This window comes from Megalopta genalis, unplaced genomic scaffold, assembly GCF_051020955.1.
Source record: "Megalopta genalis isolate 19385.01 unplaced genomic scaffold, iyMegGena1_principal scaffold0021, whole genome shotgun sequence".
In the NCBI taxonomy this organism is placed as follows: domain Eukaryota; kingdom Metazoa; phylum Arthropoda; class Insecta; order Hymenoptera; family Halictidae; genus Megalopta; species Megalopta genalis.
In genome coordinates this window covers 2,169,118-2,183,393 of record NW_027476091.1, presented here as the reverse complement: position 1 = coordinate 2,183,393, position 14,276 = coordinate 2,169,118, and the positions used below count along the sequence as shown (strand labels likewise).

Sequence of the window (14,276 nt, the reverse complement as noted above, 5' to 3'; positions counted from 1 at the left end):
CTGTATCAGGTAGACCGCAAAGTTTGAAAAATATATATCAGCCTTTATTATATCCTAAAGGCAGAACTGTGACAAGGGAAAAATGGAGAGACATGATGGACCTGCTAAAATACATTCCTCCTGTTGAACATGATTACTATAAAAACTTGACAACAAATCGAAATGACGAATCCTCACATCCAGCTGATGAAGAAGACATTATTTATAATATTGCTGATGAATTAATTACAAATAATATAATATAACAGAACTGTGAACATTCATTTTTATGCAAAAGCTGTAATAAAAATATATAATAACTAACTTTTTCTGTAATAAAAAACTTAAAAATTTAAAGACTGAATTTAACTTTACTACTTTTTAAGTTGCCAAATTGATTAACTCCACCAGTCACATAAAAGCTGTAACATTACTGACGATTATTTTTTGGCTATTCTTTCTTATTAATTTTATACAGCGTCAGATGAAAGCTATATCTGTATTTATGCATTCTACATTATATGTGTGAATCTATATTATAACAGGAATTTTAGAAAACAATGTACATCTCATTGCTCATTTACTGAGCCTTTTCTAGTTATCATCTGCACACTCATCTAATTACTATGTGTCAATCTCTGTGCACTGATCTAATCACTATAAAGAGTGCTAGGTAAATACTAAACTTCGAAAATTGTGTGAGCTTTGGGTATCATAATTTATTACACATGTTCAGTACAATCACGTACAGCGTATACACATTTCACGGACAAAAAAAGTAATCTTAAATGTAACACGTAGTTTGCTGTAAGAGGGCTCAGTCTAGACTGTTTTTCTGCAATTTGGTAGAGTTTTTTGAATATAATAATTTATTTTTTTGTTTTGTGGAAAGCATGATTTTTGTATTTTTTTTATCTTTATTTGCAAAGTGATTCGTAAGTCTTTTAACAAAATCAGGAAAGAAGGAAATTCTGCGGCTGGAAGAAAAAACACTGCATATCACATGTTTTCACTTTCGAGATGTTTGTCATTTAAAGTTCTGGCCACCAATTCCTTTCTTGGTTTTCCATTTATTGAGCTTATCGTATTTGCATAAACTGAAATTTCTTGAAATTGTAACATGTTGCGGTATTCTCTACAGTCACTGAATACACAGCCGCGAGATCTAGGACGCTCGGAGCGTGGGCTGAGTCGAATGGTGCCGGCCCTGAGCAACGGCGAGTGCGCGTAGGGTTTGTGCGTCGTGCCGAGCCGTGAATCTGGGGAGTGGGGAATGCCTCGTTTCTAGCTGAAGAAGCGATCTGCCGAGAACGAGGATCTTTGTCGCGTAGACCGTAGCGTTGGGTGTTTGGAAGAAATAAGTATAACTGTGACAATTCGAGCCGAGATTAATTCATACGAAATGAAGGAAGATAGCCGCTAAAGACCATAGGGCAGCAGGCGAAATAATAAAGGACAGTGCTGGCAACAACTGGCAGCGACCGTTCCAAAGATATGTCAAGACTAGTGACCGGCCAGGATCCGCATTCGTAACTGGGAATTTCTGATCGGTTTTTCGGTAAGTCTCATTATCAGTACGAATTTCTTCATTTACATTTCGATGGCTCGGACACCTTCTCTCGGCTCGGCTAATTATTCGCCAGTGCGAATTATTACACGCCACGTGCGTTACGCATATGGCGTCTTGAGAAAGCTTGCGAAACTGGAAGCACGTGTCTTCCACGTGGGCAATCGGTTCTTGCGGATATATGGCGTCGCGGCCATATTTATTTATATTAATATTCGGACAACTTTTAAAACGCCATAACTTGCTTAGAACTGGACTGAACAACTTGAATTTTGTTATTGCTTAGAATGATTAAAGAAAATAATATATGACGAAATATATATAACGAAGATTTAAGAAATGCATTTCATAGATCTCGGTAATTTATATGCATGTTGAAAATTTCAGCGGAATCGGTTGACTTTGGTATAAGCGGTAAACAATTAAAGATCGCAAAAATCGCAGTTTTGTCCTGATTTTTAATATTTCTGTCCAATAATTGTGAGAAAGTTGCTGTTTTAAAATTTGTTTAATGCTCGTAACTATGACCTTGCGTTAACTGATTTCGATGAAATTTTCGGCATGCATGTAACTTATCGAGATCTACAATTCCTAATATATTTTCTTTGCAATATGTAAGCTTATTTTCTAATAAAATGTCGCTTTATGGGCATGTCTTGTATTTATTTCTTTATTTCTAGATATCTGAAACTGTTTCTTAAGTTGTTTAATGTAAGTATTGTATAACATACTGTATAGCGTACCTGATTATACATTCACTTCAGATTGATCCTCTATAACTTGAGATATTATTTTATTGTCGTTAAGAATATGAAATCCTTTATCATTTCCATCATTTTTAATCACATTTTCTACATCGCACTCTACGCAGTGTGAAATGCACCTTGCAACATTATATATATAACTTTGTGATTACGGTTTGTTCGCTATCTGATCTTTCATGCAAAGATGAATTACTTTCACCGACTTTTAGAAGCTGTTATTCATTTTTATTCCTCTATTCGTGTTTGCTGCATCATCTTCTTTGCATTTTAATATGTTATCTTTATAATTTTTTTATGATATATACAGTAAATCTACCAATGTTATATTTACGAGACAAGAGATTAATTGTTTCTGAAGCGTCTATTAATTTCAAATTTTTCTTCAATACAAAGCACCACTCTTTTTCTCTTTTCGTTTGATTTGTGTGAAGACGTAATGAGAATATAGTTTCTGGACGAATCACATAGATACAAGTAACTGAATTAAATCGTTACTTATCTTACATTCTATGCAGGAAGACTATGCTAGAATTTCTAACTAAGAAACAAAAACAGTGTGTTGTATAATGGGTATGTCGCGTAGACTGGAGTTGGATAAGAGGAGCATCGTTCCTGACATCCAATTGTTGGTAACGGGTTACTATGTTGGATAAACACAGTCCAGATAAACGGTGTTTTACTAGTTCTTGTACTAGTTGTTCTATCATTAGTATTTATTTAAGATTGATGTCGTTTTTAAATCTCTATTTTATACGATTTTAAGATTTGTTTATAGTATGTATTTTTTTTTGTTGCAACTTGAATGTCCGAATTATATATAATATATATTATATATTATCAAATATTTCAAGATTTAATGAAAAGTATTTGTTTAATATAATGTTTTACAAGTAGTGTATAAACAAGGATTCGGACCTGGACAAACTAATCTAAATTGGAATCGAAATTGCGTAGGAACCGTATTTTATTAGGCTTCCCTCAATTTATTTTCTTTATTACATCACCGCCCAATGCTTCATCCTGTAACAAATGATAAAATGTCATGGTTAATAGTAAATCAAAGACCTATGCATATAAACTGTGAATCGTTTAATAGAGTTCGATGATGTACCTGCGCTGTTGTCTGTTTTTGAGTTGAAGTAAATTACCTCTCAGATGTTATACCAACAGAACTTTTATGATTTTCATTACTTTTATCGGTTTCTTTGCTTTTGTTACATGCTCCACTGCCATTAGCTTTATCTGTTTTTTCCGCTTCTTCTTCATCGTTACTACTACTGACAATAACTATTATCTCGTCATTATTGAAGGGTTTTACCGGTCTATTAGCAAATAATGTTTGCATCTATAAAATAGCATGCGATTATCCAATCTGTCAAATCTGATAGTATATTATCATTTTTAAATGAGTTTGTTTGCAAGTATACATATACTTCTGTCTTTTCTTTTTGTGCTTCCTCCTTTCTCTTATCACAATAATTTTTAATTTCTTTCCTGATATTTCCAATATCTGCAGTTGTTTCAGTAGTTTCCAAACATAGCACAAGTTCTTTTATTTCACGACTATATGTAAAGAATTAATTGTAACAATACAATCGAGCTTATAATGGCAAATCAATATTTTGAAATATTACATTGTATATGCTTGACCTCTGTAGGTTATTAAAAGCGTTAGTGTTATTTTTGTTAACAAATTTACCTAATGCTTTATTTAGATCATTCACTGTTAGTATTGTTCATAGGTTTTTATTTTCAACCAAACTGGTGTCCTTTTAGTTTTGCTTGTATGTGGTTTCCACAAAACCTTAATTCTCCTAATTAAAAAACCAAACACAAATTTTACCTTCGAGCATCTTGTAGAATATCGCAATTTTTGTTTACCTCAGTATAGCTCATAATGTCAGTCGTATCCTGGAGTACTTACCGGAACTTCTTGTTTTACAGAATACAATTAATTCGTGAGAATTAGCAACTTTATCACAATATTTCTGTGCCAATCTAAAATACACATATTATTTATTTCCATTTATTACTTGTATTCGTTAATATACTAATAGAATCTTACCTGGTCGAATCGAACCGTTCTTTATCTTTCAAGTAAATTACTTTCAATCGAATATACGGCAAGACCGGTTGCTTCGGATGATTTGACAATTGTTCCGCGGTACTAGGAATCAATTCATTTTCTATGCGTCGGTCGACGATATTAAAAACTGATTCTGATAGCAATCTATCATTGTTACTTTTTATATTTGTATCATTAAGGACCAGAGTGTCAAACACAAATGGTCTAACGGTTTTTAATTTCAATTTCTTCAACTTAAACTTATTACCGTTTACGCTAAGTATGACAATGTGTTTGGCCTTTGATTCGCCTTCGCATAAAGAAATCGCAATCTGTAAGTGCGTTTCTTAAGCAGTAGTTTCTTATTTTTCATGCATCATAATTAATAAATAAATCTAAAAATATACCTGTTTGAGAAATGTAGTATTGTCTTTTAGAGTTAAACACGTGTGTGATACAACATTCCTGTTCCCCTCCCCACACGACAAAGTCAACAAAAGAGGGAAGGTGGGCTTCCGAAGTATATCCACGTTTAAGACATGGTGCACGTTTTTTATGTAAAACAAACAAATTAAAGCATTTCACCTATGAATGAAAATCATTTGCAATAAAAAAAAATGGAAAGACCTCTCAATACATATATGGATCTCATAAGTTCACCTTAAAATCGTTCAACATCCGTATTAATTTATCATCGTTCATGCAGCTTAAACCAAAAATTGCAACATGGGTATTACCCATTTTTATCATCAGTGGAGGAATGATCATTTTAGGGGTGGCTGTCCATTTTCCAAAATAATTTATGAAACCAGACACAGACAACAAGTCCATTTGGCCCATTTATTCCACAACCTATAATTTTGATTATAATTACTAATGGCTGAATCAATGTTGAAAAATCACTGTACTTAAACTATTGATATTATATTTCTTACTTGGATGGTCATTTTTCCCGTGAATGGAAAATATTAGCATGTCAATATTAAAATTTGGATCCTAAAAATTTACAGTTTTAAAAGTACAGTGTGGGAATGTTAATTCTGGCTCGCTCAAAAATTGGATGTTAATTGCTCTGATGAAAAAACAATCATTAATATTTGTCGTACTTCAAATACCATCTTATATTGATATTATCATATCTTGCTAACCTGGGACCCATACAGTATTTATTTAACAATTCCATACATTTTAATTCATCAGAAGTTGTTGGTTTCGCATCGTGAAATAAATCTCCACAATGAAATATAAGGTCTACATTTTTTTCCTTGCTACATTGAAGTATTTCTTCAAAAGTATTAATGCTCTCATCCGATGACTCTCCTGCTTGTATAAATTAATTATTTGCAGTATATATGTGCGTGTGTTGCTGTCAACGGTCATGATGCTACCACTGAGTAACCACATCAATGGCCTTGCCATTTTTTAATTACTGTAATGTCTCCAGTTACATTTCGAAATATGTATTCTTCGATGCATTCTCGGCATCGACTAGCGTTTGATGTTTCCAGGATTACAGAACCATATCCTTCACAATGACAATCTGCCTCACTTCTGTGGTTTCCTGCGATGGTATGCCAGCAGCCTTCAGGAAATAATTCTCTTTCTTCTGCTGCCACTCGAGACCAACATTTTTCACACAATTTGTATTCTTCAGCTTCAAACACGAGTTGCATTTTCCTTATACATTGGCATATTAAGAGATCCTCGTGCACCTCTGGATAATCAGCGGGATTTACTTCATCCTGAAAGTGATTCCAATTTTTAATTTGTGTCGGACGAACTATCGAAGACGAAGGAGTGTTTTAATTTATCCTGATGTTTCGCGATTAGGTGTCCGGTCGCATCTGTTTTTAAAATTGCATTATTTATATCCGACATCTACTATCTCGTATGGCCCGATGTAACATGGATCGAATTTACTTGTTTCAGGTTCTTTTTACACATGGACGTATTACTCCACCATAAGTTATGTCGGATTAGCTCACTTATCGTAATTCCCGAAGATTAATTCGTGGGGTGTGAAATTCGTAGCTTCGTGGACGGAGGTATTTATATGAAATCATGGCAAATGGTAAGTAGAGGTCCCATTCTTCATATGACTCGATGTATTGTTTTAGATGTTCTGTTAATACAATATATGGCTCCTTTTTAACGATCCATCTCGGCAACATGTAGCATTAGTTTCCCAAGAAACTAGTGTTTTCATCTATCGAAATGGATTTTGGTGTCTCACGTATTGCAATGAAATGACTCGCGGACGCGTCAGCTATTATCATGGCTTTAATATCTGATAAAGCAACTGCTAACCAATACTTTTTTAAATTGTCTCGCATAGTTAAAATGTAGCGATTTCCATTGATTGTTTTTGGAAGTAGTCCAAATGTGTCGATGGCAAGTTCGTCAAAAGGTTCCAGAGATGTGTCCGTAATAATCACGGGTTGACGGGTTTTGTTCTGATAAGTGAACGAATGAATTCTTGTGAATCTTTTCTCATTTCGGGGCAGTGATATTTTTCTTTTAACCCTTTCGGTACGGAGGACCTGGCCGCGGTTATACATTCGTGGAACGAGGAAGTTTTTCGCAAGAGTGGTTGCACTGTCCGACAGCGTAAACCGCGAAAACATGTTTTGCGGCATTCATAGAAATCTCGAGCGTGATTGACACTAAACTTTTCATTCGGACCGCGACATCGGTGACTGACGCGGAATTTAACGTGTTTGAAAAACATTTCTAAAATGTTTATACTGCTTAGTCGTAACCTAAACCAATCCTCGGCAGAAAACCGATTTCGACGGTATCTTATCTCGCGGATCAGACGGAAGGACAGACAAAACAGGCATCGCGCTTAACGTTTTAAAATCATATCTTTTTCTTTACAGTACATTAATTAAAGTAAATGGCATTGATATAAATAATATGGTCCAATATTACAAAATTAAAATAAATAACAAAATTAATAGTGTAACATAATAAATAATAAAACTAATAGTGAAATATAATCAACGACAAAACTAATAGTGTAACTTGGTGTGATAGTTTTCGAAACAAGGGGAAACGCGCAAGCCCACATTACATTGTTCGCACTGATACTTGGATTCACGTCTCACACCACCAGCCGTACATACAACACATCTTCGTTTTCGATCTTTTTTCCCCGACTGATATAACGAAGGAAAATGTCCCCCTGTGAGCCGATGATATTCATGATTCTTGTGTTATTTTTCTAATATTTCCTTAATCAACTGAAGGTGAAATTTCGCCATTGGGATTTGTTTTTTTGTGGTGTGCTTATATAGGCAGTATGCGTTTTGGGCTTTAGAACAATTTCATTTTTTCTTGACTTCTTAGGTACTTCTGCAAATTCTGCGGTTTGGATAGTGAAAAGCATATAAAATTTCTTTCTATCAAACCATTTCATTGCAAACAGATTTTCAGATGAGCGGAACACTGCCTTTCCTTTTTTCAATTTATCAGTTATTTTAAGCATCTCTTTCCGTCTTCTTTGCACAGTGCCACAAGCGTTCGTACTTTTTTCGTGGGGTAGGTTGAACAATATGGGACTGGAAAACCAGTTATCCAGATAAATACAATAGTCTTAGTTGCCAACCCAATGGCCTTTGTTTAGAAAAGGTTGCAAAAGCGACATTACAAAGTTCCCTGGCTTTCCAATATATTGATATTCGGTAGCTACAGTAGCACTAGCCCCACAATAAATGATTATATCTTGGATATAATCCGTCTTGCAGTCACAAAGTGGGAATGATTTTATACCAAACCTACTCCTTTTCGGGGGAATATATTGTTTAAATGAGAGACGGCCTTTGTAGAGGAGTAGACTTTCGTCTATACATAACCGCTGGTATGGCTGAAATGCATTGATAAAAAGATGTTCGTAGCATTTCCACTACTTCATTTATTTTGTATAAACGATCAGCAGTGCGACCGACTATGTCCGTAAAATGCAACACTTTCAATAATGAAAAGTAGCGATCTCTACTCATAATTTGACTGAATATATCGCTTCGGAGAAGCTTATCTTTAGACCAATATTCATTTAAGGATAGCTTTTTGGTTCGCGTCATTAATAACGACGCAGCAATAAAACAATATAATTCATCCACTTCCATCCCTTCTGAACCCTTCTGTCGACACCAGTAATTGTTTGTTTTTTCCACAATAAATTTAACTAAATCTTCAGAAAAAAGTAGTCTGAAGTAATCCAAAATTCTCGACGAACGATTTAAATTGTTCCCAACTACTCCCGAATGATGTGGCGTAACATCATGAATTTTTGGACTGAGCTTCTTTGATGTCCATTTGATGCTAGAAGGAGTATCAATTCGTACTTCAGGCTCTTCTGCTTCTTCAGATTCTGAGGTGCTAAGTACACGTGCTCGATTGTTCCTCCTTTTGCGAAATGCTAAATTATATTGATTTTCTTCATCAGAATCTCTTTTGGAATCAATGATTTCTTTTATTCATTGTTCTCCTTTCAAGCGTTTTACACTCATCCTGAAGGGAACTAAATTCAAATTGTAAGTTATACATTAAAAAAATTAACGATATAAGCAAACATTCCAATTTGTTTTTCGTAGCTTATCTATATATTATAAAACATATATAATTAAGGCACGCTGTTGACTGTTACTAATTATATATTATAATGGAACGATTAGAACAGCCGGGAATTTTAAACACAGAATAGTAAAGTAATGTGTACTATAGAGAGTAATCATACCCACATAACTTTCCGTTGGTGCTGTTCACGGTGCCCACATAAAGTGCCCACATAACTTTCCGTGGATGCCGCCAATAGGCGGCGGTAGTACCGAAAGGGTTAATTGATTTAAGGTTTCCGTTACACCCTTGTGACCTGCGATTAATCTACTGCAAGCTTCTCCTATTAATTTTCATCGAATTTCATCTGCTGGTGTGACAATGTTATTCGTGTTCGTAGGTTGTGGCAAAACTGGGCTAATATCTGGTTCGTCTCCATCAGTTGAACTGCTGTTCTCCTGGGATTTAGATTCGCAATCAGGTATAGACTAAGTTATACTTGGTTCACTGATCTTGGCAGGTGAGATTATTGGTAGATGTAATGGCGTAGATGAGGCTCCTGGGAGATTGTAGATGAGTGGTGTTTGCATCATTGTTTCTTCTAATCTTGGCTTCGCTGTTATCACAGTTTCATCTATTGAATTGCGTTTGCAAAAGATGCTTGGGTCGTCGATTTGGTTATTTGGATATTTGGACGTTTGGCTCTCATCGAGAGTGTGGGTTGTGGATGTCTTAAATGAATTTAACGCTGTCTTAAATTCCCACGTTTTCGACGTTATGTTCGACGTTCTTTTCCTGTGGCTGAATAATTATTCTTGAGCGAATTTAAAGTACGTGAAAGATAAGCTATGAAAAATATGTCAGGAATGTTCTTCGTATGTCACACTTCCAGTGAGCATTTTCTATGACTTCAATCAACTTTCTACTTGACATTATTAAAACCCCAGAGTAACCATGAGAAGAAAATAAAATAAAACATTTGTCTACAAACTCCTATTAAAATTTGGACGAAACACGCAATAGAAATTACAAAAATATTAGTTTGCATAATTGCCTAAGTATTCTCCATGTTTTTTATTATGTTGACTTATATGACTAGACATTTTCGGAATAATAGAGAATGTTACCATTCATCTTTTGTAATACACTGGTTTACACTAACCGATGATTTTCGAAAAAGGATTTCATAATTTTGGTATTTTAAATAATGTTGTACACATAATAAATCATCTCATAGGTGTACTTTAAAAGTAGCTGAAAAAATTCTTTTTAATGATAATATAATAATTTAAATCTCTGTAGTTTCGGGAAAATACTCTTTATATTATACTATGTTGTAATACCACATAGTGTTTGTTTTAATTAGTTTTATTTAATCTGATCTTATTTTTATTAATAAATATTTAGCGTTATTTATGAAACTTACATTTATAGGATAGTAATGCATAAATGCCAGCTGAAAACGTGATCATTTTCTTATATCATTATACTCGAGGTAGGAAAGTTAATTCTTAATTCTATCAATTCAAACGAATTCTGCAGTATTTATGGAGTATTTTTTGTTTCCAATAGATCATTTTGGACATATGTTGCACAATGTAGTCATCGAGACGAGTTTTTATATTTTTTCGATCGGATGTACAATTTACACATTTTTGTCCCGATGTCGCGTTCAGTTATGGTTCGTGAAAGAAATTATTCGTAATAAGACTTAATTCTGTTTGTACTATGCACAGTATTGAACTATAAGAATTATACATATATCTGTTTGAACTGTTCAAACGAACACGGTAACATACAGTGTATTTGTATGTATGATAATAAGTTTGCTCGAAAAAATTTGAACGCAAATTGTTATATTAATTTTAATGTACAATTCATAACTCCTACTATCGTATAGTTTAAAGCTAACGAGAAGACTTTTGCGACGAACATGCCCGCACTGTTTATAGTCATCTCCTCGTCAAATCTGAATAGTGCATATAGCGGCTTGAGTACGAATCATGCATAATTAAAGTGTGGATAGTAAAGTATTATTATACTACTTTCATGCTTACTATAGCGAAGACAACCTGCAAAATTGACATCACTTTTTTCATCACTTTTTTAAATCGTGGGTTTAAACATCAATGTAGAGTATTATCAGAATCTGAATCATAATGTTTTATGTGAAATATTATATAATAGAATGAACCATCTACATCTCACAGTTGTATGTATTTACGTAACCGGAGGATGAAGTTTTGGAAATATGTAGTACCCGGGAAGGCTCATAAAGTGCAGAAATAAGTTAAATGTTCGACAATTTCCAAAATTACTAGTTTATTATTCTTCTCAAATTTCCAAATATGTTGCAAATGTATCTTTTCGTTGGGAAGGATGAATTGGAGGAAGGATTGGAAGGATGAATTGGATAGTGGACTGTATGGTAAAAAACGCTGGTGTAATAACGCTAAATATGTTTTAACCAATAAGATTCGTACAGAGGAGGTTATAGATGATATACAATAGAATGATGAAATGTGACGATGTGTCGTGAAGGTCATGAATGATACGATTAAGCGATCAATTTATGGCTACAAAGCTGTATCGAAATTTGCAAGCGCAATCGGTTGTAGCGAAGCTAGGCTGCAAGCGCAAAAGTATTACAAGCGTAACGTGAATCGCGTGCACAATAGCAGAGAAGAATTACAAGCGTAACTATATGTATCTACGTAACAGTAGCTGCTAACTCATGACAAATGAAAACTAACCACGGTCGCGGTGTGAGGGCCTATTTATTTCGTTGTGAATATTGAAAACTAAGCAGAACTGAATGTTCGTTACAGTGTACGATGGCAATGCCCTAACGAACAACGTTGCATGGGAAACGACGGAAAATAAATAATGGTCGCGCTAGAATTCTTATGCATCGATCCAAGTGATACCAGTAAAGAGGAGGTAATCGACTGGCGATTTAAAATTGATCGATTTGATTTTAGACACACGAGACTATTTTCTTCAGCGTACTGGATCTGTATTGGAAAATTTATAGTTGGGTCGGGTTGTTGCTTGACAAATTTCCAATATTCGGAATCAGCAACGGAATCGCCAACATCTAATTTCACCACAAATGAAGAGTTGCATTAAATGGAACATTCAGATTGAGAATACTCCATTTTTTATTACTGCAGAGCTGTGCATTCTTGGTAGTTTGCAGGTCATTTCTTGTACTCTACGCGCCCGAAATAACTAAATGAGTTTCTGTAGTGGTTATGATATAGAGGAAGAAAAGCAGTGCAACACCCACTCTTATGTTATTCATCGAAACCAAATTATTCGAAATGCATTAATGATACTACTGCAGCTTGGTTTCAGTAGTCGAAGAAAACTATGGCTGGGCTATTAATTATCTCATATCTTTCGATATTGGAGCGATGCTTCCCTAAGTATTAATTATAGGTAAATATAGCCATTTTCAAAGCATGTTCACAACTATCAATCTCAATTTCCAAAGTATTTGGTTCCATAATTTCAAATAGTGTGATATACATAACCAGAAATGTAACTTGCAGTGGATACATTCTCAATAAACGGGCAACAAATATTAATCACATAATGAAAAATACCAAGATTGCACGATTCCTACTAAACATTCAAGTGGAAATTTAGAAAGCAGGAATTTGTTTGCTTGAAGATTTACGGCTTTAATCGTCACCAAAAACCGATTGGATCAATATGGAGATTGAGTGATGCAGTTTTCATGTCAAGATTCACGTCAGTGTTCAGCAGATATCTAGAAGACTGGTTCTTCTGCTTGAGACTTTGTATGGCGCGATTGCGGAAGTAATCAACAAGACAAGGAAGACTACATTGATCTGAATTTCGATGTACTTTTGGAGCAAGGATATGAGATTTGATGTTGGATCTTTCATACCGAACTTTCCTGAATTTGGTTAACAGTCTGAAACATTTACTTCTCGGGGTGAACAGGATCGGAAGTGATTGTGCGAAGTCGTGTATATTATCTATGAATCAAATTGTGCAGTAATGGCACTAAACGTCATGTAGAAGCAAACTTGAAATCTGAATCGGTAATTTTTATTTACACGTCATTATTTGCTGTTGCTTTCCATTAGTTAAAAACTTGCAACCATATTTGGATAACAAGCAATACAGCTTCAGAGGATTGATTGCCTTGCTACTTATTTCTACATTCAAATCCTACTGTCACTAGAGATATTGCTTTCTTGAGTACGTTGATCAATTTACCGTCTGCTTCCGATTCTGACACGATTAAATCAAATACTCTAGATTTATAAAAATCCATGTTTATATGATCAATTTGGAACATTCATTCGATGAAATTGATAATGCAGATTTTCTAGTTGTAGCAAATTTTGCGAGGATATAACCTTGTTGTCTATTAAGTAAGCTAGAGTAGGTATGTCGAATCTTTTCGAGCAAACTCAAGCATTTATAGTATTACAGAGTTAATGCAATTAATAAACTTATTCCTGAGGTTTTTCATAGTAGTGTTATTGGTTTAAATAGGTCTATGATTTATATCGAACAGTATTTATCGCAGTTATTCTTGTGAAATGGAATCGCGTTGTATATTATGTGCTTGAGTACGAACGCTGTGTATTTCGAACCTGCAATTTGGTACTATCACTGATTGTGAGACACTGCATTGGTTTAGGTTGAAGTACGGAAAAGACTCGGTCAGGAAAGTAATTTTTCATTCTTATTGGAGGTTTTGTAAACGTTTTTAAAAAAGACAGAAATGGTAAATGTTTATTGTTTACATAACAGTGCAATAGATTTCTCGCAATATTTTGGGTCGTAACATTCCAATTTCAAAAAATCCTTCTCGCTAACATTGTTTCTATGTGAAATGAAGTTATTTGCATAATTTGGGCTTGATCGAGTTTCGGAAATGCGTTCGAGACTAGTTTCGGAATGACAATATTTTTTAAGTAATTTTGACATTTTCGAATTTTGTGAACCTCATAGATTATTTAAAACATTATATTTTATTTAGGACAGTAATTTAAATAGTTAGAATATTCAAAAATCTTATTTCTCTATAATCAAAAATAATAAATTATCTTTGATATAATTAATCAAGTTAATGCGAATGAACTCCTGGGGCGAATTTTACTTCTCTATTATATCGTATTCTATAGATGCTATTTTTATCGTTGCTATATAGGATGCTCTTTTCTACTCGTACGTTTCGAAATGTGGTTCTGATGTTTTCATGACACTCAACAACTATCTGCTACCATCACGGAAGTTGTCGAGTCGTCTCATCGGATACAGATAACGGCTTTGATTGTGGTAGGCTTCAGCGAGGTTCGTC

General features: G+C 34.4%; 1 long non-coding RNA gene across 1 annotated transcript; it reads left to right on the top strand.

The window, feature by feature from the left end:
* Positions 1 to 1,254: 1,254 nt before the first annotated feature.
* Positions 1,255 to 10,012, top strand: LOC143260828 (uncharacterized). Its single transcript, XR_013035099.1, has 2 exons — positions 1,255 to 1,537; positions 6,305 to 10,012. It is a non-coding gene; the product is annotated as an uncharacterized LOC143260828 (long non-coding RNA).
* The last annotated feature ends 4,264 nt before the right edge of the window (positions 10,013 to 14,276 follow it).